This window comes from Diceros bicornis, chromosome 5 (genome assembly GCF_020826845.1).
Source record: "Diceros bicornis minor isolate mBicDic1 chromosome 5, mDicBic1.mat.cur, whole genome shotgun sequence".
Taxonomy (NCBI): domain Eukaryota; kingdom Metazoa; phylum Chordata; class Mammalia; order Perissodactyla; family Rhinocerotidae; genus Diceros; species Diceros bicornis.
The window spans coordinates 15,443,818-15,470,115 of record NC_080744.1 but is presented as its reverse complement, the minus strand read 5'-3'; the positions used below and the strand labels follow the sequence as shown (position 1 = coordinate 15,470,115).

At 39.9% G+C, this 26,298-nt stretch overlaps 1 protein-coding gene across 1 annotated transcript in view; it reads left to right on the top strand.

Annotated features, from left to right (window-relative positions):
- Nucleotides 1-26,298, top strand: part of NPAS3 (neuronal PAS domain protein 3) — a gene marked incomplete at its 5' end in the record, with an annotated part of 740,467 nt that overhangs the window by 577,669 nt on the left and 136,500 nt on the right. The gene's annotated exons all lie outside the window — the stretch shown is intronic.

Here is a 26,298-nt window from a genome sequence, read left to right as displayed (position 1 = left end):
TACCTAATTCATCAAAATAAGGGAAAAACTGTAACTGAGGAAATATGGTCTAATAGCATTTTGGAACTTAGTGAGAATGATGGATTTATCATCTCTGTTTTGCATTGGATTATGTAAAGCAATAGTTAACTTCTCTCTAAGCAGAAGGATTAAGTATCTGCATGGAAGAAGCTCTAGGAAAGTGATTCACTGGAGCCCTGTCTCCCCAGGTGCCAGAGAGCACACATTCCTTAGAGCCTCCTCTCACCTGCCTCTGGTTCTGCTTCCCAGCCTGGCCAAGTGGAGCTGCCACTTGATCCAGTAATCAAAGGGCTCTGCCTGTTGGTGCTTCTGAGCTTGCTGCCACTGTCTTGTCATCTTGCATGTCAACTGACCAATGACGTGTTCATTCCTTCATTAAACCGATCCTGATTGTGGACCATCAGATTGTGGGAGCTAGGAGCACAGCAGTAAAGAAGGGAAGTCACTTGCCCTCATGAAGTGTATGTATCCATACATACACTTTCAGGGGAGCTCGGGATCAAAAAATAATTAATTATATATGTGCTTAGTGCCACGAAGGAAAGTTGCATCTAGTTAGGGCAAAGTTAGGAAAGTTAGGGCATCTAACAGGACGAGCTGATCTAGTCTTAGGGTTCCCTAAGAAAATGAAGTTTCCTCTGAGACCCAAAGGACAGGTAGAATTTAGCCAGGCCAAATGGGGAATGGAGGGCCATCTTGCTTTTCTATTTATCAAAAAGGAAGGAAAGAAGGAAGGAAGGGAGGGAGGAAACAAAATTACCTACTCCATGGGCATTGTTTTATTCATTATGTAAACATCATGATATCATATTTACAAAGGGGCAGGGGAAATGGTATCTATCAGAATACCTCCATTAAACTTAAGTTTAACTTTTCTTGAATTAGTTTAAGACTGGATCTCCAACACATTCCATCTATAACCTTGAGTCACACTATTCAACCCTGGAATTTCTGTATATTTGCTATTCATTTTGCCTAATAAGTGGATGTCTGCATAGAGGATTGGTTGATCTAACTAAAATTATCAAAATAATTTAGTAATACTTCTACCTCCTCATATCTTTATACTTCATAACATGTTTGAGTAATCATGAAATGTAGAAATAAGATGTATATAATCATGTGATTTATAAAATCACAATTGCAGTATTTTCATGGCAGTCATTTGACCTCAACGGATACAGAAACTCAGGGAGAGGTGTGGATTCATCAACAGCAGCAGATCCTACACTGACACTTGCTGTGTTCCTGCCTCCTACATGTTCAATGTAGAAAAGATTATTATTGTCCTTGTGCATACATTGTGTTATCAATAAAGGGACAGTGTTTTGGGACAGTGTTTTGCGGTATAAACTGTCCTTGTAGTAATGGTGTTAAATACTTTTGAAAAAAAGTGCTGTTGACCAAAATCATGTAAAAGTCAAGTATATTATTTTCTCATGGAAGCAATGTTTATGTACTTATGCCCAACTATGTGATATAAATGACTACACACTAACTTGTTTAATGAACTAGATAGTCTAAGTACCTGCAGAGCATAAATCCTTCTAAAATGCCTGACATGGAGTAGCACAGTAAGAAAATTCATGCATTCATTCAGTTTAATTTATTACATCTTCTTAATTCCTATGTTATATTTTTCTGGCTAAATGGAGAAGGAATACATGTATCCGGGTCATGAAAATATGAAGACTTCCTTTAGTAATATTTTTGACCAGTATCTTTGAAGTGTATTAGAGTCACTGGATCACTCTTTGATACATTATGCTGCCTTCTGTTTCTTCCTGCATTTTCCCTATAACAAACAAAAGCAGTCAAGATCTAGTTGTTGGTCATTCTATTGAATGACCAAGTCTTTATTCTTTCCTGAGCTACCATCTCATTAACACCAATTGTTTCACTTTGAACCCATGTAGTTTTAAATGCATGAAACAACTGCTCTTTACACTGAACACTTCACCCTCTGACTCAGCACCACATAGTTATTTCACAATGTCAAAGATGCCTCCGAGTTGTGATTTAAATGGTAGCCAGACTTGGAAGCATTCAGGGGTGGACTCTGTCCTGAATTGTGAAGTCTCACCTTTCCATCCCGGGTCTCATCTTGCGTCTTCTCGGTATATAGTTGTTTTCAGCCATTGCTGCTTTTTCCTTCCATTAACTATGTTTTTAAAAGTTCTAGAACTCATGTACCCAGATAAATATGTCTAAACTTATAGATACATATTCATTTAAATGGCAATCCCATTTTACAAACATTTTGCTAACTCCTCTTTTGAAATTACCTTCAAAAATAATTTCCCAGCTTCAGAAGCAAGATGGGTTCATTAACTTAGAGTCACTGAAGAACCTTCCTTGATGATGACCCATTTAACCTCCCCTGCCACCTTTTTTTCTCTCTCAGCCCTCTCAGTTTTATTTTGCCCCCAGGTTATAAAAAAGGCTTAGGAGTCTGTAGAGAAGACAAGAGAACAGACCGAGACTAGCAGCCTGTGGGACCACGAAGCAAACTTACTGAGGTAAATTTATCTGAGGGCTGCCTGCCAACTATGATAACTGGAGCTGATGTCATGGATATGACCAGCTTTGTGTCGTGAATGTAAGTCATCAAATTCCAAGTTGCTACAAACAGATTTTAGGTCCATTGCAAACTTAGGTCCAAGGAAGACTGCATACACAAAAAGTATACATTCTTCCACTGGCATAGCTTTTTGAAAATAACTTCTGCGTGTACCGTTTATCTCTAACCTATTTAATGTTTTAAAACATTTTTCAATGAAAACACGTTTCTTAGTATGAAACTCCTAGAAAGGAAGGCCTTAGGGAAATCTAGCAAAAAGTGAGAAAAATCATCTTTGAAGACTTAATTGATAGAATTCCGAGTGAGTCTAAATCATGTATTTTGTGCATGCTGATGAAGTGCCATAGTTTGGCTTTGGGGACAGCACAAAGTGAGTCTATCTCCTGGATTGGCACACATTTGAGCAGTCCCAGCACTCGTGTGTAGCTAGGCTCAGAAGGGAAGGGATACCCTCAGATCACCCCTCTGTGGGTGGGAAGACAGGTATCCTGCTTTCCTCCTCAGTGTTTGACCAAAACCAACCTCATTTAGCCTCATCGTCCATCATCATAAATTAAACCCTCCAGAATCTCAATTACCATTGCCTCTGCTCTAAATTGACTCTAATTCGTCAACACCTCACTGGTGCTGAGAAGCCTGGTATGACCTGGTGCTGCCCCCAGAATTCTAGCTGAACAACAGGTTGTGAGTGCCCTGGCCTTGCAGTGTCTCCTTATTGAGAAACTCATCCAGGTTCCTAAGAAGTTAAAGCTAGGGAGAAGGGAGCACCTTATATAGGTAAGAAGTCAAATTTGAGGTCATTCTAACCAAAGATGCCCTTGCTCTGTTTCCATCCCCCGGAGGAACAGGCAATGGCCTGTAGGTTATGCATGCACTGAAATTACAATCCCAGTGTATAAGACATTTTGCGTGTCTCAAGGGAGTACCCAGAAATTCCGGGGACATCTCTCTCCATGCATCTCCTATCCTAGATGTAGTGGACAATTAACACCTGTGCAAAACAAATCTATGCTTTCAATTACCCATGTATGAGGTTGTTTAACCAAAACATGGTATTAGAGCAGCTGGCCGGATGTTCTCACCTCAAAAAGATGGTTTCACCCTGCCAGCTAACAGAACTAGCTCAAGAGACAGTGACATTGAAAAACCAGCCTAGTTATGCCATAGAGGGTTGCACAGGGCTGGAAACCGTTTATAATCTGATTTAATATGTCTAGGAGCCAACAGTATGGTGCTATAGCAAGTGTATAAAATGTGCCACTCCCATTTCAGGCAACAAGATAGACTTATAAACACAGTTATTTTTATTATAGATCTTGGCCAAAAGATTGTTTTATAAACTCCATTGAAAGTTGGTTATTGTATCAGACATACAGACAGAGGCTTATTTTTTTGGTCGCTGTATAAGGAAATTTCATGAGGTGGAGGAACTAAGCTGAATTTTAATAATTATGTAGTAAGCAGTAAGAAGCAAGAGAGGGAAAACAACCTGACGTCAGCAATTATGAAGTAAGAAGAAAGGCTGAAAGAGGCAGGGGTGGAGGGACAGGGTTTGGAAGAAAACAAAATGAATCAGAAGAGTCTAAGGAACAGGATGTGTGCAGCAAAGGAAGTGACCAGTAGAGCATCTGGGATGATAACAGAAATGATGAGATGCTCCAGGTGGACTGATTGCAGAGAGAGACACCAAGTTTGGGTGGGTTGGTTGTAGAATGCCGGGCAAGAGGAGCCAGGAGAGAGGTTTTTGAAGAGTGAATTCACTAGCACAGCACGAGCCACCCAACCAATGGCTTTCAGACTTTAATGTGGAGAAGAATACCGTGGGATTCTTGCTGAAAATGCAGAATCCTTGACCCTATCCCAAGACAGCCTGACTTAGCTCTGTAGATGGAACCAAGGATATGTTTTTAAGAAGGCCAGCTGATTCTGCATTTTTTACACAGACACAGGCGATCTTCAGACCTCACATTAAGAAAACTCTGCAAGCAAAGCAAAGAAAATTTTACGTATTTTAGCAGCAGCCACTTATTGGAAGAGAACAGAGGTGCTCGTAGATAAGGAATATGCTCCATTAACCTAACCAGGAAACACAGAGGATGGATCTAGAATTACGGCTGCACAGAGAGAGAGGATGTTCGAGACGCTGCAGGGATGGTGCGGCAGGATAGAGCATATCTCCTTAAGTTTGTTTCCTGGATATAAATCAGCCTTTGGGGCTAGAGATTCCCCTCACCCCAACTGAGACCAAAAAAACACCTCAAGAAACCTCTGAAAATAATTAAGCGTGATAATTCTGGATTATCTTCAATTAGAGGGAGGCTCTGGTGCACTCCGAGCTTGGGAGGGTCATCCTGTATTTGTTACAAGTGATCTGTCACTGTTCCACGTGCACATTATTCATCGCTTTCACCTCTGATCTTCCCCTCCTCTGAGCACAGCCCTCTGCAAGGGCCCTGCGCTTAGACTGCAGAATGAAAGAAATCCCCCCACGCTGTTCCTGCTGCCGCTACTAGATGACAGGTCTCTTCCAGGAGAATTAAGATGGAGAAAACCATCTCCTTTCCTTCATTCTGTGTGGTGGCTCCTTGGTGCCAGGCCCATGCCTCTGCCGGGAGCACCAGCCTCCCCCTTGAGAGGATTTGGGTCTTTGTTGCTGCAGGGGCCGCACCCAGGCCAAAGCCACAGCCTTTAAGTAACTCCGATGTTCGTTGTAGGCCCAACGGTGCCAGCCACACAGAATAGACAAGAGGAAGAAAGGGAGTGAGAAGCCTTGGAAAAAGAACAGGAAAAAGCCAGGCTGATGCACAGGGAGGAAACAGAGCCGGACAAAGACTGTGACTGTCCTCCTTCTTTTGAGGCAGACTGGCCTGCAAGCATCTCTCTGCCTCTGCCTGACTTTGCCAACAGCCTGTACCTGTGCAGAAACCATCCCACCTTCCACGGTTCACACTGTAATGCCTCCTTCCTCTCCTTTCTGCACTACTTCAGGGCCTCACTCTATGCCTTCTTCCCATTTCGCCTCTATATTAGGGCTCCTGCGTGAGGCTTTGAATCAGTCCATTGGCCGCCTGAGCACTTCTCAGTTAGAGAGCAGCGAGCCGTCTTATCCATCCTGCTACCCCCACACCACATAGGACAACACCTTACATGGACCAGATGGGCAATGAGTGTTTATGGAATTCAGAGTTAAATCACTCGTTCCTCCCTGGATCCAGTTCCTAAAGTTGTTAAGTTTATTATTATTAAGTCCCTCAAGACTCTCTCCTCAGGTTAGGAGAATTGAAATGTACTTAAAATAAGCACCATGTCAATTATTATAACAATTAGGATACAAATTCTGTCAACAAATGAATATGGCCTTTGAGGTCAGATCTGGGTCTATAGCCCAGCCCTGCCGTTTATTCCCAGGTGACCGTTAGGAGAATGGGCCTTTTCTCTACACCTCGATGTTCCCCATCTGCCCATTAGGGATAATAATACTGCTGCCCACAAGGTCGTTATGAGGATTAGATGAGAGAACTGAGGTAAAAGCACCTGGTAGATGTAAACGCTCAATAGTGTTAGTTTTTTTCCCTTCTCTTTTACTTTTGGATTAAGCTGCTTTTGGTGGTTTATTTTATTTTCCTTTTCCTGGGTTTTAAAATAACATTTCTAGTGTGCTAATTAAGTTGCACCCAATGATTAAGTTGATAATATGCACTTCTTATTTTGTTTGTTATTTTAAAGTTTAGAAGTGATGAGCTTCATCATGGCGGCCTGCTGCCCGTCCAGCCAGCTGTGAGGCGTTCCGCATCTCAGCCCTGCCCAGGTTATATTCGTCTCATTTTGAATTGTTTACCAGTGACCAGCTCAGATTTCTGACAAATGTGGTTAAAAATCAAAAGCAAAGCTTTGGAGATGTTCATGCTACTTTTATTTGTATTTAATTTGCAAGGAAAACATGTAAATAGGAAAAATATCTCTTTCAGGAAGTGTAGTCACTGTGTGTATTTGTATGTTTCTCATAAAATCATCCCACCATCCTTATATTTTGTTGTAATGGGTTTCAAGGACTTCTCTTCGCTCTAAATGGGAACATTTACTGATCAAGAGCAGGCTGTTGCATTCTCTCCTGCTGCAATCCGAGGAAACAGCACCTTTTCACCTTTGAAACTGGCGTTTCCATATTACTCATGCCAGTCTTTTCTCACTAATTTTATGATTATAATGAGGCAGTGGTGCACTAGTTAGCATAGATGACCTTCTAATTGAAAAACTGTAAATTCAATCTCCATCGCTGGGCACCGACAGAAATTTAAATAAATATAGCTCCTAAAACCCTTGTGATGGCTGGCCTAATGACCAGGGGCTAGCAGAGTCCAAGTCATCTGTCACGGGGGACCGCAGGCAACTTCTGGGTGTTAACTACAGGAATCATTAGAAGCAGGTTGCCCTCACAAAGCAGAGTGAGATGAGGGACTTTTTCCTGGCTTTGATTCAGGCACTGTGCCTTGCTTTCCTGTAACATATGCCAAGTTGCTCTTTTGTCAAAATGCTTCCTAAAACAGGAGTCTGAACACAAGGGGAAGCTCCATTCTCAGATTGGTCCCAAGCAGACAAGAAAAGGCTTATCTACCAGGCCACCTTTGGCCACTGCCATTTATAGATTTAGATGCAATAAGCGCCCAGGGCTGTGTTGACATCATCCCCCCGCCCTCATTTGCTGTATTCTCTGCCATTTTTCACCCCCATGACCTTGGACAGCAATCCAATTCAGGTTTCCAGAATGAACTGCCCTGAGGATCAAGATGGGTGTGGAAATGGTCAGTCCAAGGAAGGAATCCATGGAGCTGTAATACTGGCAACATTTGTACCAAATAATTGAGTACTTGCCCTTGATCTATTTCTGACCTTCCATTTTGACTTTAACGTTGTGTGTATGTGTCTCTTACTGTGAGCCACCTTGAATCTCTTCTGGAAACAAGTTGCATATAATTTTTTAACTAGCTGCTTTAAAATATGTCCCTGGACCTTGACAACAACTACCTAAAAATGGCCCTATATTGCTGACAATGCCTTAAATCTGGTTATTGGGTCGTCAGCCTGGTGCATCTTTATCCTGAATATATCACACAAACACGATGGAAATTTCCCACTGCCTTTAAAGTTTTGCATTCTGTATATTTGGTTGTTAGACAAATAGAGCAAGCTTTGCCGACTTCATTTTCATTCTTGGCAGCATGTTTTTATCATAAGGCAGATAGTCATTAATTTACAGAATCAACGCTGGGAACAGCTTTTGTGATCTCATATTAAATTTTCCCCTGAATCCGCCCCTTGGCAAAAATTACTCACATCGTTAAAAAATATTTAATTAGGCTGTAGTTTATACCCAGCTCACTGGGGAAATGTTGGAATTAATATGATTTGCATGAATTCTGTTTCTCTTTTTCTGTCAGAGATTAGTTTTGAATTCAGTTCAGAGGGTCGTTGACACTGCCAAGGACTCACAATCGTGAAGGTCAAACAGGTAGCAAATACTTCCCCTGGGTCGGTTCCCTGAAAAGACAGCTCAAAATTGCTTTTAATTATGGGTTACCTGAAAGGCCGCTTGCTGTTTTTATTTTTCCACAGATCCCTGAAACACTGCATGATTGGAAGTTTTAGGTAAACCATTTTATTCCCAGCTACAACAGGCCTGTTATTGTATAGACAGAGATGTGCCTAGCTGTGCGATAATTTTCCTAGCAGATAATTTTCCTGGCAGCTCACTGATTTCTGTGGGTTGTTGACAGAGGAGGAAAGTCTCTTCCCCTATACTGGTGTAGGGATGAAGTAGTCTTGTAAGACAGCCAGCAGTGAGTAAATTTTCTACTTAGCTGTGCTTGCTTAATTATCTCTCACAAGATAAGATACAATGTTTAGTTATGCATTTCCTTGTTTATTCTTCCATGGGTTAGGGAAAAAACCTTAGGGAATCCAGAATCCTATGCCATTTTTTTCAGAAGAAAATTTAATGGAATATTTAATTAATAATCTAATCAATCAATTAATCTCTGTTACATAAGTGTTGAAATCTAATTCTTTTTCACAGCTATATCAATAAAAGAAGTGAAATGGCTACCCACTTATCAGGATAACAGGAAACCGTTCCAGACACAAAGAAAAATTGACATTGTATTAATTCTGCTACACTGGCCCTGAATCTGCCAGCGTTAACCAAGTCTTCTTCGCATTTTAGACAAATTTCAATTCACTCTCTGGGACTACCAGGATACCTTTTATGTCATAACCTTTTCTTATGGTGAAAAAAAGTGGTTAGGTTTTGTTTCTCTGTGTGTTTTTTTAAATTCCCAAAGATTGAGGCTTTGTAGGTCTAAGACACATTCCAATCATAAAAGGGCATTTAAACTTTTTAGACGTTACCTCTGTCTTTATTGTTGAGTTTTATTTTAAATTTAAAAAATATAAACCATCTGCTATCAAAATGTGTATAGACCACACCATGCTGCTCACTAGCCAACTGTTGGTGAATAAATATTTATATTTCAAGTGATTTATATGGGGCTTCTTTCGGCGCTGGAGAGATGAGAGTCAGTTTGACCCTTGATTCTAAAATCATGAGTCAACTCACTCACGGGGAATAGATGCCAGGTGTATCCATTGCAATAATAGCCTTATTTGATAATGCTAGTGAAGATCACGACATGTTCCAGATTATTCCAAAGTGCTCTAAATTGGAAGAAACTTAAAATGGGAGAAGGAAGGAAGACTAGAACTTTCTGAGTACATATGCTCTGCTAGACACTGCCATGGGTGATTTATACACACAATCTTATTTAGTCCACAAAACACCTTGCAAGCAAGATGGATACATTGATTCTATTTTAAAGATGAGGAAAATGAAGTTCAAAGGGGCAGAGAAGACAGACTGTCTTTTTAGTTTAGCCTCTTGCTTTTACACATGAACATGCTAAACCTAGAGGGAATAACTAACCCCACACAATAGCACAGTGAGTTAGTCTCAAAGCAGAGCTGGAACCCAAGTCTCCCAGCTCCCTGCATAGTACCCATTCCACTTATCTCAGGTAAGTGTGTGAATTTTCCCAAATATATCCTGAGGTGGATGCAGGCTAAAAAAAGGTATTAAATAAAAAATAGCACAACTGTTTTCCCTATACCTTTGTTAGTTCATTTTGCATTATTTGTTTTATAGCAAGTCAACTCAACTCTTGCTTTCCCCAGATAAATCCAAGTGTGCATGTGGCTTTGTGAAATCTTTTACACAACAGGATAGAAGCCTACCCTGCCAACTGGTAGAAGGAAATGCAGAGAAATGCTTAATAGCACATTGACAATATTCTTGTCTGAATATATGAAAACCAAAATATATGACTAAATGGTAGTGAGAGAGATAGAGAGCTGTGTTTATATTACTAGAAATTGTACAAATGCCGGTAGGACTAGGGACATTAACTCAGTCTTGTGAAAGGATGCAGGTGACTCCAGGAAGTCCAAAGAATCCGTTTCCATTTAGTTTTTTGCTTTGCTATTGTTGTTTGCTTTTTCCTGCCGCCACCTTTTTTGAAGAGCACAAAGCTACAAAGAGTCCCTATTTAATCCTCCTCGTGTCTCTCCAAGGTAGCAAGTCTCAACATTTCATCCCATGGTCTCAAAAAACCACAAAGTTGGATAAAAGGCATGCAGTTTGCATCTGGCTTTCTATCTATTTGAAAATAAGTATTATATCCTCTTTTCCTTCCCTCTGAGCAGGAATGAATTATGAGAACAGTTCCTGAGAATATAGCCTATATTCTAAGGCCACCAGTTTTCTCACTTGATGGTTCTGCCTGAACTGCATTCTTAGGTGACCTCCCCCCCACCCCCACCCCCGCCCTGGCCCCGTCCCTATTCATACTGTTGTGCTAATGAGGCAAAAAATAAGCATAGTATCAAATTCCCACTGTTTAATCAGACTGTTTTCACAACTAGATGTACTTGAAGAGGATTGCGGTTGAGATAGATTGAAGACATAAGATCAGCAGTTTGGGGAATTTCTAAATAATTGGCAAAATACTGTGCTAACCATATGGCATGTATTAACTTCTCTTACCAATTCTGATTCAAGGCAAAAGAGTACACATGGGTAATAATAATAGTCGTTGTTATTATCATTATAGCTACCATTTGTTAACTGCTTGTTATAGGCCAAGCACATTACTCGTCTCCACAACCCTAAGAGGAAGTAGTAAAATCTCCATTTTACAGGGGAGTTAATGGAAGCTTGAAAAAGTGAAATAACCTCTTCAGGGTCACATGGAAATTGACATAGCTGGGATTTAAACCCTGGCCTTTCCAACTCCAAAGTCAAATGCAACCCTGCCTCCGGCCAAAGCAGTGTCTCAAAGCAGAGCCCTGGGGTGTGAGGCAGAACCGACTTCTCGCTGTGCAACTGATGCAGCTGTGAGGCTGTGGCGGCCCCCTACATCTGGATTTCAGGTCTTCCAGTCTGACTTACAGTGATCATAACCCAGGGTTCCAGGGAGGAGAGAGGCAACTTATGAGAAAGCATTTTAAGATCATGGGTTTAATCAAATCAACAAATATTTATTGAGCACAGTGCTGGGTGTCTTGGGAACTATAAAGATGAATAAGATATCGTCCCAGACATCAAGAAGCCTGCATTCTAGAAAAGGGTTTAATATAAGTATACAAATAGCTAAGTAGAAAAGTGTTAAGTTCCTGGATCAAGGCATTTTCATTTCCTCTGCAAGTATGACATTTTTAAGACTGGAGATGAAAATTTTCCTACAGCACACATTAAATTGTTTTAAGAAAGAGGAGAGAGAACAAGGGAGTCAGTACATATTTCATCTGTCTCCACATTAATACCTCCCCGGACCCAGTTCCTGGCGACTCAGCCTGTTCTGGCTGTTCTGGCAAGAATAGTCTCCACAGATATATTTTTCACATAAAATCGTCCAAGTACACAATCATTAATTATGCACATTATGTAAAAAGATAATAGTGTTACTTTTACAGTGGGGGGAGTGCATCTCAGTCAGTGCATAACATCCTGTTCCGGATGAGGGATGTCAAATTGACTGCAGAAGGTGATAGAAATGCTGACTTTTCCAACCAAATATTGCCTCTTCTCCAAGTGCACACTCCCCAAAGCTCCTACAAATCTTAGGTATTGATTCTGGGATGCCAACCACACCACTTTCCTGTTTCTCAGCCTGAAAAGGCAGTTAGCTCCCTTTGTCCCTGTTTCTTTCACCTTTTGAGGCTTCCACTCTTATGTAAGTAGACATTGTATGAACTGAGGGGAATTTTTTATGTACTTAAAACATGTTATGGGTGTTTTCTTTTTTCTTGGTGAGGAAGATTGGCGCTGAGCTAACATCTGTTACCAACCCTCCTGTTTTTGCATGAGGAAGACTGGCCCTCAGCTAACAGCTGTGCCAATCCTCCTCTTATGTGGGTCACCACCACAGCATGGCTTGATGAGTGGTGTAGGTCTGCGCCCAGGATCCAAACCTGCGAACCTGGGCCGCTGAAGTAGAGTGCGCCAAACTTGACCACTACATCACTGGGCCAGGCCCCTATGGATATTTTCTAATTCATCCTCCATCACCATCATAAGAAGCAGGGATTGTCCCTTCAAGGTAACAAGTTAAAAAATGGAGAGACAAAAATGGTACAATGACTTGTCCACCCTCGTTTCAAGAATCCGTGGTGACAAGAAGGGGTTAAGGAAGACAAGCTTTTGCTTCCCAGGCTAATGCTTAAGTCAGTGGTTCATATTATTCATTTTTACATTAATAGTATCACCTTAACTGAGTTGGTCTTTCCATTTCTGTCCTTTTCTTCTATTCTGAAAACTTTGATTCTGTGTGCCCCCTGAGGTACTGTAGTATGACAACAAGTCTAGGACTGTGGCTCTCACACTACTTTTAACAATAAAATTTTGTTTTTCAAGCTAAACCTTTTTGAAAGACCAAAAACAAATAAAACACACCAATATAGGGTTGTAAAGTGATAGTGGGGTGCCTCAGAGGTATCTCAGGGACTCCTTAACCTGGAGCCCAGAAGTGGACTCCAAGAATCTGTGAATTCCCTCAAGTTTTCTGCAATGTCAGGAGAAGCTGGGAAGAAAACCATACTTTTTGTCAGAGTCTCAAAGGACACATGATCCCTGAAAGGTCTAGGGCAGCTATCTTTCTGTTTGACATGAGACTCATGGTCATCCCACCTACTGGAATTTATTTGTATGCTTCTGAATCAAACTCTAGTGATTTCATTGAGGTCCTAATGGCTGTGCCACGCTTTTGATTGTAAGTCATAGAAGATCAGATTGAATAACCCAAGCATGGGCTTCTGTTAATATAATGGATAAGCATAATCAATAAGCCACCATATTACTGTGGGATCTCAAACACTTACCAAACCCTTCTGAATCAGCTTATTTCTCAACAAATTATAATGCCATTTACTTATTCATTTGCTCATTTATTCATTCATTTGTTTAAGATACATGGAGCACCTACTTTGTACCAGGGATTGCAGCAGTGAATTAGACAAATATGGCTTCTGCCCTCAGGAAGCTTACAATCCAGTGAATTAATATACAGTTACATTCACTGATCATTCAATATATGCCATATGCTTCATTTGAAACATTGCATGCCTTATCTCATTGAATTTTGAGAGCAGTAAGGTAGGTAAACATTATTATCTTTACCTTATAGTTAAGGAAACAGTAGAGTAACTTGCCCAAGGTGGGTAATACCTTAGATCCAGGTCATCTTCCTCTAGAGTCTGCATTCATAACCAATGCTCTCCATTAAGAGTGTCTAAAAGTAATTATTAGAAAACCTGAAAGATAGCCCACTGTGTCCATACCATTCAGCCATAAAACAACCTGGCTATCTGGAATACCTAACTAAATATTTCTAGTCCAAGAAATGGACCTTGTTTGTCTGGCTATCTTGGAAGATGCCTTTTTAAATGTTCAGCAGAAAAGGCAGGGACTCATCAGTCTCAAATACGGAACTTTATTTCTAAATGACGCAATTAAAATTAGAACAAGATACTTAATAGCAATTGTGGACGGTCACCCATAGCCATTAGATAGTATGGAAGGGCCGGCTGTAAATTCAACTAATAGGTTACCAGGAAACGCACCTTCAACAATCTCTATTTCATCTAAGGAAGCAAAAAAAAAAAAAGGTAGCATTAAAGTGATGATGACTTATTAGTGACTTGAAATTGGGATTATCTGGCTTTGTTTTCTGTCTGTGTTTATGTAGAGCTGTTGAGACAATAGAATAGATGCTGAGAAAATCAAAGGGATGGTCAATGGTAGAAACAAAAAGACTTCCCAAGAATAAGGAAACCAGGAGAATTTCACTAAAATGAAACCCCCTGAGCGTTTTGCATAGAGATTTGAGATCACCCCAGCTCCTCCCAGGACAGCTCTCCTGAAGCTCAGAGAGAAGGTGGGTTGTTCCACACGGAAGAAATGGATGAGATAAGTAACAGATATGCAAAATTACAGGAAGGATAGCCTTTCTGGCTTGAGTCTAGAAGGAAGAAATGTTAAAGTAAAAAGGAGGAAAATCAATACCTGACCGCTGACAAAAATGGATGCAGTTTGCCCATTGCTTCAGTGATGCCAAATGGGGCGCTAAGAAAACACACCGTTCTCTGATAAAGTCCCGGATCCTCGTTAACGAGAATGCTTCGGAGCTACTAGTCTTTAGCGGTTAAGTCGGCCAGATTCCAGCCATCTCCATCAGTTCACTCTCCAGCTTTTATTTGTCATAACTCATTCCTAAACACTGAAACTGTTACCCTGGAGGGTTTCATGTTCTTTTATGGATAAAGAAAGAGCTGCCATTGAGTCTTCACAAAAATGGCCCATGAAATCCTTGAGTCATCCTTGTTTTGATTTTGTTTTGTGTTTTTGTATTTCTTTTGGTAGGGATGGCATGAAATTTTCAATTTGCACAAGGATTTAATCAACAGTAAATGTTTTGAATCAGATTAAAACACAAATACTTTAAGAGCTGTGTATTTATTCTGTCCCGCTGAGTGCAGTCACTTTATCTTGCTTCTGAAGGGCAATGCAAACCCCTAGATGTTCTAATGAATTCCTTGCAACAGGCAGGTATGTTCCTGGTTAATAGTGATGAATGTTTATCTTAAAATCCTGGGTTGTTCCATGGAATTTGCCCCCTTCTCCTTGACACATCAAAAATGGGAAATCATCTATGAAACTGTTTTATCTGTCTGTGTTTTCAGGACAGCACATTTACATACTCACGAAGACAATCAATAGAAGCAAGCCCAGGTCTTCCAAGAATCCTTAATTACACGTCTAAGAATGCATAGGTATTCACATGTAGTACTTGTGTTTCTGCAGTGTTCCCCCCACCCTTTTGAGCTGACATGTGCTAAGACTCTTTGCAAGCGGTAAAATCAAGAGTATAATAGGCAAATGCACAATGAGTTGTTAAATGTGATGGCAAAATAAAAAAATTTTTTAAAGCTCCAGTCAGTATGATCAGTAAAAGAAAAAAAAAAAGACAGCCGGCAAACTGTCTATCATGTGATGAAATTTGACAGTTGGGATTATGGCTTTGATGGACCAGAACAGCTAATAGAAGAAGCTGACATTTTTGAAACCCTGCTAATTAAGGGTTCCTTCCTTAATATTAAAATAAAGTCTTTGTCTGGGTTTTATGGTTGGAGAATCAGGTGTTTTCATTAATATATGCCAGTCAGTCTTAATAAGCTTGGAGGGCAGAGGAAGTTATTATTGAGTGACCTTCTACAAAATAAGCATGTTGCTAAGGGCTCTAACCCTGCCCCGTTCAGACTGATGAATCTCATTTCCAATGCAAAAGCTTCGCAAGAAATCCAAGTATTCTCTGTGCAATCACAGAAAATAATCCTTGTGTCTCTTGTAATGTCCAGAATTGCCACTTACTACACTACTACTGTACAATGAATATTACAATACATATTATTTTTCTAGCACAATTGTCTACATTTCTGAATTGCCCAGAATAGAAAAACTTATTGTGAAGACACTTGTATTGAAAAGTCAGCTCATTTTAATACTTTTCAAATAGTCATCTACTCTGTTCATGAATTATAATGCTCAGAATACATCTGACAATACTGGCTTTGAAAAGGAGATATGTCTATATTATTACATATTCATTTTCAAATAGATTTCAAACAGATTTTAAACCATTCATTGAAATTCATTGAAATGATAAATTCGCAGTTGGATTTTGATTGACTCTTAATCCAATTTTACTTTTGATAAGTTTTCACCCCTCTCTTCCCACCCGCCCCCAACCTTTCTCAACCAATATATTTTTTGTTCTTCTATTGGTTTTTAAAGCAAAACTGATGGGGTATGGTGAAACTTGAAGCTTTTGATAACTATAAGTAAGGCTTGTCAAATGAATTGGTAAATTTTGATAAATTCAGTAAAGCACCACACTGCATGTGACTTGTCTGGCTAATTTCCAATGTACAGTGCTTCTCTTATGGAAGTAGTGTTTATTATAAATAGCTGTTGGTTCACAACCTGGAGCAAAACTTTGAAAGAGTCTTTCACTTACTGGGCCATACTGCCATCTCTAGATGACGTGGAAATGTGCAGATAGCCAAGGTGTTTGGTGTTGGGATAAATCACACATCTTGAGGTTTTGTGGTTGCCCAGCGTTAATCAGCTGCTCCTTATCTTGAGTTCTTTCTGCCTGTCCTAGGAGGAGACGCTGGGTAACAGCTTTGTTGCTAGACACATGGTCAGGTAAAAAGACAACAAACCTACTAAAGTTTCTTTGGAGAAGGAAGGAGGTAGATTAAAAATTGCATGGTGCACCATGGGTTTTGTGCTCACCCATGGAAAACAGAAACCATCCATCATAAATTGAGTTGATTTCAGTATGCCAGATACGGGAACAAATGAGATGAGAGTCTTGGATCTGGGGCTTCAATATGTGGGACAAGAAGTTAGTTCAAAGTGTGGCATGATTTCAGCTTCAGGTCTATGGGAGAAAACTGTCTTTGAGATATAGACCTGAGAAGAAAAACAAGATACAACATTTCCTATAAATGATTGATTGAAGCTGTTTTTCAATATTTTAAAAGGAAAAAAGGGTTAATGAACACCAGCATAGATCCATCTCCTTAGGGCCCAAATCAATCACCTAGTGTTTATTGAGCCTCTACCTAATGCTTTCTCAATGTCCTAGGCTTAACCCAAGAGCGGTGTAGCACACCACGCTTGCCCTTATAACCTCCCGTGTAGTTGGAACCCTATATGTCTTGGATTGCTCCCATCTTTTCATCAAAGCCACCTGTCCTTCCTCATTCTCTTCTCTGAGTGAAACCAGCATAGGAATTGCCCTCCCTGATACTTTTGGTTTACAGCCACCTCTGGACTCATCCACACCAGAGCTACTCAAAGTGTGGATCATGGAACAGCAAGGTCAGATCATCCAGGAGCTTCTTAAAAATATAAAATCTTGGGCCCTACCTCACATCTATGGAGCCAGAGTCCCTGGGTACCCATGACACTGTATTTTACGGAAATCCTCGAGGGATCTTGAGAAATTTGACAGGGAATGATCTATAATGCTCATATGACAAATGAATCATACACTACATTATGCTGTCATATATTTTTATCATATCACTTAACTTTGTGTTTGTCTTATCACTCCAAATTGGATTGTAGGCTCCTTGAGGGCAGGTGCTGAGTTTTAACGTTTCTTTTTATCCCCGTAATCCAAATTCAGTGTCGTGCAGAGAGCAAATGATCAATAAATATTTGAGTAACTAAAGTCTTTTAATTATAGATTAAATCTAAAAGTTCAGTCCTTTTATTCTAAAGACATATCTCTCTTTCTATTGTTTTGTTCTCTTACACTTCTTCCTTTTAATATCGTCTTCGTGGTGTCCTAATACTTCATGGTCTTCTACTCCAGGGATTCTGTGTTTCCAGAGCAGCGCTGGCCAATAGAAATAAATTACAAACCACATGTGTAATTTTAAATTTTCTAGTAGCCACATTTAAAAAAGTAAAAACAAACAAGTGAGGTTAATGTTAATAATATATTTATCTATCTAAAATATTATTTTAATGTGTAATCAACATAATATATAAGATATTTTGCATTCTTTTAATTTGTGTACTAAGTCTGAAACCTGATGTTATTATTTTTTATTGCAGTAACATTGGTTTGTAACATTGTGTAATTTTCAGGCATGCATCATTATACTTCTATTTCTGCATTATTCACAATAGCCAAGACTTGGAAGCAACCTGATGTTATTTTACACTTATAGCATATTCTAATTCAGACTAACCGCATTCTAAGTGTTCAGTAGCCCCACATGGCTACCATATTGGACAGCAGGCTCAGAGAACATTCATGGATAAACTGCAGGAGTGTCTGAAACCCCTGAAATATAAGCTACATTATATGTGTGTTGTCACAGCATTTTTCTGGTAGACAGAACGTAGAATTTATCAGATTCCCAAAAGGGTTTATTCCCCCCGCTAGCATCAAACTCCCCACTAAACATCTTAAGAAACACAGCACTGCTTTCAGCCTGTGGAATGACTCATTTCTTTTGACTTGTTTTCTCTGCTTGCCAGTTCTATTTACATTTCCGATTCTAACAAAACTAACTCACAGTGTGTTATTAAACAGTTGTGAATTTAACTTATTCCTTTAAAATAGCACCTAGAGAATGCTCAGGATATTGACTTGCTTCATAGAAAATAACCTCAAACGCTACCACAGTTGGTAGTTACAACAGCCAAAATAAGATAGAAGTGTATCAGACCTTTTTATTATGGTAAATGACTAGGAATAAATTATACACTAGACCCATGGTGCCTACATGGCATTCAGGAAGTTCCCAAGATGTGCTAAAATATATCAACAGGGAGAGTTCTGAAAGGGTCAGTAATTGATCACAGCACAGAGAATTTTATTTCTCCTTGTTCTCTTCATTGGGTTATTAACTCCCAGATTAATTTCTTGGCATGAGCTAACCACCCACCTTCTACAATGGCTAAAATATTTTTGTGCACCTTGTGATTTTCTTGGATGAGATTTTTCAAGATCTCTCACAGTGACGTGGAGGAGGAGAGCCAGTTGTTTCAAATATAGCAGCTTTAGCCTTGACATAAGGCTCCAATCTGAGACACCGAGATGTCAGTTGAGCAAGATCTTCCTTTTGTTTTGCTTTCTCTTAAACATAAAGATCTCTTGAGATGTACAGCCAAATTATCTTTGTTAAACCTTTCTGGTTTTGTTATTTTTTTGTTTTTCTCTCAACAGCATCACTTAAACGTTGTGACTTAGCTCCTGGTGAGGGCTGATGTTGCTATTCTTCCATCCTAGAGTAGCCCCCTTAAAAGCAATCAGGGGGGCCAGCCCGGTGGCATAGCAGTTAAGTGCACGCACTCCGCTTCAGCGGCCCAAGGATTCATAGGTTCGGATCCCGGGCGCACACCGTCGCACCGCTTGTCAGGCCATGCTGTGGCAGCGTCCCATATAAACTAGAGGAAGGTGGGCATAGATGTCGGCCCAGGGCCGATCTTCCTTAGCAAAAACAAGAGGAGGATTGGCATCGATGTTAGCTCAGGGCTGATCTTCCTCACACACACACACAAAAAAATCAGGAATGATTAATTATATTATTTACGTGCATGAAACGTAGCCAAAGTTTGTCATATAAACCATATTGTTTTACTGTGACTAGCATAAAATAAAATACCCTGTGTAACTTTCAAAAAACAAATAGAAAGTCAACCCCATAATTATTATTATTTTCCTTATCCATTTACCTTTCTTTAAAATAAAAGGGCTATTTAGAATCAGGGAAAATTTTAAATTTCAATCTTAACTTACAAGCATTTACTGCTTTTTCTTCTTCACATGACCAAAAGAGAGAGGAGGACAAAATTCACTATGAGAATAACAAAAACATTTAAACAAAAATTGGGATATATTGATACTTAAGTCTGGCTATGCATAACATGCGTCTCAATGTGTATCCAGATTTAAATGACAAATATTGAACCATGTAAAATTTGAGGATAATGGATTAACTATGCCAATATCAAGTATTTTATGTTGATTGGTCTCTTACCACCAAGGTAATGAATAAGCTTTGAAAGTGACATCTTACTATGCATTTGATCTTCAGAGAAGGGAGATTAACTTTTAAGATTGTTAATGCTTCTTTCTTGGCACCATTTCACTTTTTACTGTGATGTAACCTCCAATTGCGTCCTTTTTTTTCCTTCCCAGCACTGTGATGAATACTAAAAAGTTGGCCTTTCCTGCCCTACAGGCACTTTAAAACTTCAAAACTATAGGAACCTTGTAAAGCAAGGTTTTCAAATTTCTTGATTTAGTCATTTTCATAAATCCCTGGGCGCATCCCTGTGATGTCATGTCCCCTCAGCGTGACAGCATTCTCCAAGTTCTTCTTTTAACCAGTGTCTCTTAATGAAAGGAAAAGGATATTGACATATAAAACTATTCTAAAACCACTGCTTCCATAATATGGAGTGATGGAGAAGTACCTGAACGATGATTACAAGAAAAATGAAATACAGCGTATATTTCTTAAGCAGAAAAAAATGGGAGAGACTGCAAAGTCTGGATCTGTTTTATACACAGGCTATTTCTAGAAGTATTTATATGTTCAGCTGGAGTCTGAGTCTTTGTAATGACCCATGTAACGCTTTTGAATGTTTAGCCATCAGTGTTGATTATTACTTGATCAATTCAACTAGAGTCGTGCGTCGCTTAACGACGGGGATACATTCTGAGAAATGCATCCTTAGGCAATTTTCGTCATCGTGCGATCATAGCGTGTGCTTACGCAAACCTAGACGGTACAGCCTACTACACACCTAGGCTATCTGGTACTAATGTTATGGGACCACCGTTGTATGTGTGCTCAGTCATGAACTGAAATGTCCTTATGCAACACATAACTTTATTGGGAATAATAGGCATGAAGGCAGACATAGTGTTCCAAATAAGTGTGCTTAAGTTTGAATCAGTATCTGCAATTTGTTCTTTATTTCTTCTTTTGTTTCATTTCTCCAACAGCCTGCCTTTTCCTTTTTCCTCTCTGAGAACCAGGAAATCCACTGGAATTATCTTCTGACACTTCTCAATCAATGTTCAGAATTGGTTATGCAGTATTCTCTTTGGATACTGTGGTTGCAAATTCTCAAGTTGGGCACTCCAGGGGTTATAGAAAAGTATATAAAAAAAACAAAAAAAATACTTGGCCTGACTGATTCCCAGAGGAGTCAAAATGTTTATTTCTGAAGATAAAATAAACACATGATATGGTATCTTTTAGCTCAAATTCTTCTAAGGGAAGGCTTTGTTAACATCTGTAAGAAGAGTGGATTCGTTTTCTTATTTGATGACATTGAAGGGTTTTTCATTCTGCCTCATCGTTCTGATATAGAACCTTTCTTTCTTCTTGTTCTACTAATTTATACACGTATTTCTGTAACAGACCCAATGCTTTTATGCATTTTTCTTCAGATAAGTCAGCAAATACATAGAATGAGACAGAGCAGTAAAGAACATCAAGTTTCTGTCAAAACAGTTCATAAATATTCAGTAGAGTTCTGCAATACGTAGGAAGTTATGAAGATGGCATTAAGATACCAGTAAATCCAAAGAAAACCTGTGCTAATCAAGCTATCACATCTTATTATATTTTATTCTTTTATCACTTTATTATCCCTCAATAATATAAATGTGACCCACAAAAAACTACAAATCCTAACCTGCCATGGTGAGATAGAATTTCCAGCTTATCCTGGGTCAGGATTTTCTAACCAGCATGTCAGGGTCTCATAATAGATCTGAAAGTCTAACCTGGGAGTTAGGTTTCCAAACCACTTACCACTAACATAGTCCTCTGTTGGGCATGACCTTGTATCCTAACATTGCTGGCACCCACTGTGGGAGGGGTGCCTGGCTGCAAAAGGACTCCAGAAAAGAGCTTAACCAATAGCATTCCCTGTCCTCTCAGTAATCTCAGTGCCCTCAAGAAATCTAGAAAAAAACCAACCAAACAAACAAAAAACATCTTACAAAAGGTTTAGAAAATTCTACCTTAAATGGCAGGTTTTGAATGACCTTTTTTAAGGGATGCAAATGAACTTTGTATTCTTCCTAAGACTGAAATACGTTTAAAGAAAGAAATAGGTTTTATGATCTTTCTTTACCCAAGTATCTCCTTAAGGTGTTCCAACATGGAGATGACTAGCAATATTGCTGCCTGTTCCTCTGTTTGTGCCAAACCCTCTCCATCAAAGGAGCACTGAATTCAATGATGTGAACTGTTAGTACATCACTGTAGTTAAAAAGTATTTGCTCACTCCAGGCGGCCAGGCAAAGGCTATTGACATGCTGGCTTGATGTATGAAAAGACAAATTAGTCCTCCCTCCTATCTACCAGCAGGGTACAATGACCTGACATGGAAAAGTCAACTCAAACCACTGTATAATATATTTACATTTTTTTTTCTAGGAAACTTCGGAGTTACCAAATCAGCTGTGTCTAGTGTGCAAATTACATGCCAGCTAACAGATGTGAAATAAATTTGAGGATGGCCATGTGGTTTGGCTTGACTATGCAGGATGCACTAGTGGCCACGGTTCATCCCAGAGGAATCTTTGGTAGCGTTGAGTGGGGAAAGCCAGAGAGAAAGGAGCTGAAACGAAATGCTGTTTCTGGATATGTCTGCTTATTACTCACTGCTTATCTCCTGCCCCTTGTACGTGCTCAGCTGTTCTCTAATACACTAAGCAATGTGAGAGAGGAATGTCTCTTTTAGGACACTCAGCCAGAGTAAAGGTGACTGAATGAGCAAGGATGGACACAGTGATGCTTATTCTTCCTTCTTGTGCTAGGAAAACAATTCAGAGTCCCATGGGTCTGTTTCTTGAGTTTAATAAACAGAACATGTTTGTTTTTTGTTTTTTTTTTACCACCGTATAAAGTAATTGAGTTTCCTATAAAATGAAGAGGTTCTCACATTTGCCTTATAATGCTATTTGCACTAATCAGAACACAATATTGGGAGGGGGGAGGCTATACCTTTCCATTATGTAGGTCATAATTAAGGATTAAAGATAGAACCAATAATCAATATAAAATGAAATTTCTCTAAATTTCTACTGTTGGTGATTTGAAGGGATATTTAAGAAATAATTGTTATGAAACTATGTGAAAATTCAGATAATGAACTAACCAACTAACTACAGTTTTGTCATAGACTGGGGAAAAAAGCAATTGTAAAAGATGGCCATATTATCTTAAAGAGTTCCTTAAAACTACTCTTTCCCAGCATTTATACAGCCCTATCCTCAGTTAAACTCAGTTGGCTTCTATAGAAGAAGGTATAGGTCTCAACGCATATGGCAAACACTTATTGGGGATGAATATATTATGATGCTATATTGTAACTCATTTTACAGAGTAAATAATCTTATAATAATAATGCCATAAATAATATAAAAGAACCAACCTAAACTTGTCCAAATGAAGTCCAGATAAAGCAAAAAATTTTTTTTCAGGCCTAGATATCCATCTTTTGTTCATTCAGCAAAAATTTGTGATAGACCTACTGTGTACAAGACACTAGTCCTAGTTCTCAGTGGGCAAAAATTTGAAAGAGTTGGTAACTGGGGATTTGAGGGTAGCTAATTAACTATAGTCATCTGGGACCAGAGCTCTATTTATTTTTCCTACTTCAAGTTAACATGAAGTAATGTCTGCCCATCAAGTAAAAGATCCCCAGTCTTGGTTTTTTCAGTCTATTTTGAGGCACAGAATTTAGTGGCAGGTGAGTCCTGAGTCTGTCTTACCTTGTCAGTCTTCATAAGAGAAAAAACAAATCAGACAAGAGTGTCATGAGGAAAGTGGTGAACTGAGTATTAGCCACTTGGGCTCACAGCCCTGCTTCTGCCCCTGAACACCTGGGTAAACTTGAACAAGCATTTAACTTCTCAGAACGTGTGAAGTTTTTACCTATTAAGAAAGGGAGTATTAATGGATGGTGTTTAAGGTCTCTTCCAGCTCTAAAATCTAAATTAAGTGAAATGAGAACAGTATGAGAAATGTTGAAAGTGATAGATAAATGTTGAGATGTGATAATGATGTTGATGCTGCTGTTGGCGACTCAAGGTCCATGTGTAAGTAGACCTAGTCTACCCCCATGTCTATTTTAGTTTAATACACCTGCTTTAGTGCCTTCTTTTGTCCCAAGAGTCCAATGGTAAAGCATCCTTCGCCCAGGGGATTACAGGCTGCCTGCCCCCAGCCTCCTCCCTCTGTGGTGCTCAGTGTTCTCTCCTGAACAAAGTGAAGCTAGAGGATAGAGGAACTCAGAGGTCTCTGCTCAGCCTTTCTGACTGCAAATGCACTACCCAAGAAGTGGTAGGTTGAGTCAAGCAGACTTTGAACCAAATATTGGCCTTTTCTAGTACTCAGGTTCCTCTTCTATAAAATCAGGATAATCAGACCAGTTCAAAAGACTGTTGTGAGGACTAATCAAAGAAAAGTATGCAAAGTACTTGTACAGAGTGGTAGGTAGCTGCTAATATTGTTGTAGTTGAGGCTTAAAGCATGTGTCACTTCTGCTGCACCCCTTGCAGATCAAAGAGATGCCCCAAAGTGACCATGGGAACCCAAAGAACTCCTCACCAAAGTTCCACAGGAACATACCTGCCTGTGTGTCATCCATGCTTATCCAGCAAGCAGCAGCAACAACAGCAGGCATTTTCTAGTGCTTATTTCTCACCAAGTGATTTCCTCTGCATGGTTTCATTGGATTTTCAAAATTAGGCTGTGAGGCAGGGAGAGCAAGTCTGGTTTTCATCCCAGCTCTCAGGCCACTGCCTTGCACCTGCCCATGGAGTGGCACTCCAAGGAGTGCCATCCACATAGAATGCAATGTGAGTGGAGCCCCTGCCGAAGTCCTGCAGAGCAGCAGTACTGCCACTTTCAGAATAGGAAACTGAAGGCCAGAGAGGTTAAATGAATTATCCAAGGTCACACAGCAGAGGAGGGAAAGATTTTGATCTCCAAGTCAGGTTACGACTCCAAGTATTTTGTGCTTTCCCCTACACCATGCGACCTTGACTACAGTACATCCATGAAGTCTGTGATAGGGTCGAATTCTCAGTGCCCACCTCTCTATCCAGTATCAGGCTTTGGTGTATCTTAGTGGAGGCGCCCATGAGGTCACTGGAGGAGAAAGTCCTCACTGTGCCATAGTGTGACATGGCACATGGTGACTCAGCCTTATTCTACATGTGGTGTACTCGGGACATGATTTGTGGAAGGGAAGTGCCTGCGTGTCCAAGCAAATCAGGCTGAGGAGACAGCGGCCTCCTCCTGCTCTGTACCCTAAGACTGGCTCACATGAATATTCAAGAACAAGCACCCCTAAAAAATTATTACATCTCCCACCTGTGTTGTCATCTTATCATGATCTGTGGTCTGTGCCAAAAGGTACGTTGCCATATTAAAGAAACACTCAGAGTTTAGGAAAGTGACATATTTATTAAAGTGCTACAATTGGACTCCATGCAAAATGAGAGTGACTTCCTCATAGTCACTAATCCCCAAACAAAATAACCATCAAGAAATATTAAAACACACATTTTATTAGTTTCATTTAATTTCTTAATTGCTCAAAGTCAGTTTACCCATTTATTGCTGTGTGAAATGCTTAGAGGCAAGGCACACATTAAAGGGATTATTTCCATGTAATCCCTCCCTCCCAGAGGGTAGGAACTGATCACTTATGAATCCTGATTTACGCTCTGTAACAATATCAAATGGAGGAAATTGGTATGGTAAAATGATAGAGTTGGTAGCTGGGTAATACGGGGGAGAGTGTAATTTCATAGCGAAGAGAAAGTACCTCATTTTCGGTAAAAATTATGAGAGCCTTTTTCGGGAATAGCTATTAACCAAACTGAATTTTGCCTCCCATTTTTCTGGCTATACCTCTGTTAATTGATAGATGTTGAAGATGTGTAGGCTGTTAAGATTTTAATCAAATGGTGTCTGGGAGTAGATGTGATCATCTTACCGGGACTCGGAGTTCTGGGGATAGTAATTGCTCTGAGTGTTACTCGCTCTGTGACAGCTCGCCTACCGCCAGCCTTCCTTCTGGAAAAGGCTGTGCAGGCACTCCGGTGGAATCTGGAGGGGTGCTGCAAATTACATGAGAAAGGGAGATGAGGTAGGAAGGGGGTCCAGGTAAATATCCACCAAGAAACTTGTGACGGTCTGAACTTCTGGCAATTTCCGTGATACATGCTAGCTGGCCTGAGACCATTAAACTGCAGAGAACTGAGAACCCCATTAGTGACCCAGGAAAGAGCTTTTTCTTGTTCTATTCCTGACCCATCTCTCCCTGTCGTAGTACCTGTAACCCAACTACCTTGTTTTAGGAGCATTGTTACTATTCTTGGAAGGAAGGAAGAGTTATAGCATCAAAAGAGTACAGAGGTAAAGCCAGTCCTTACCAGAACTTCTGTCCCCTCGGACAGCACCCTACCCCAACAGGGGCCACGCCTGACGCATTGAAATGGGCAGTGCCTCCATTGCAGGCTGACCCT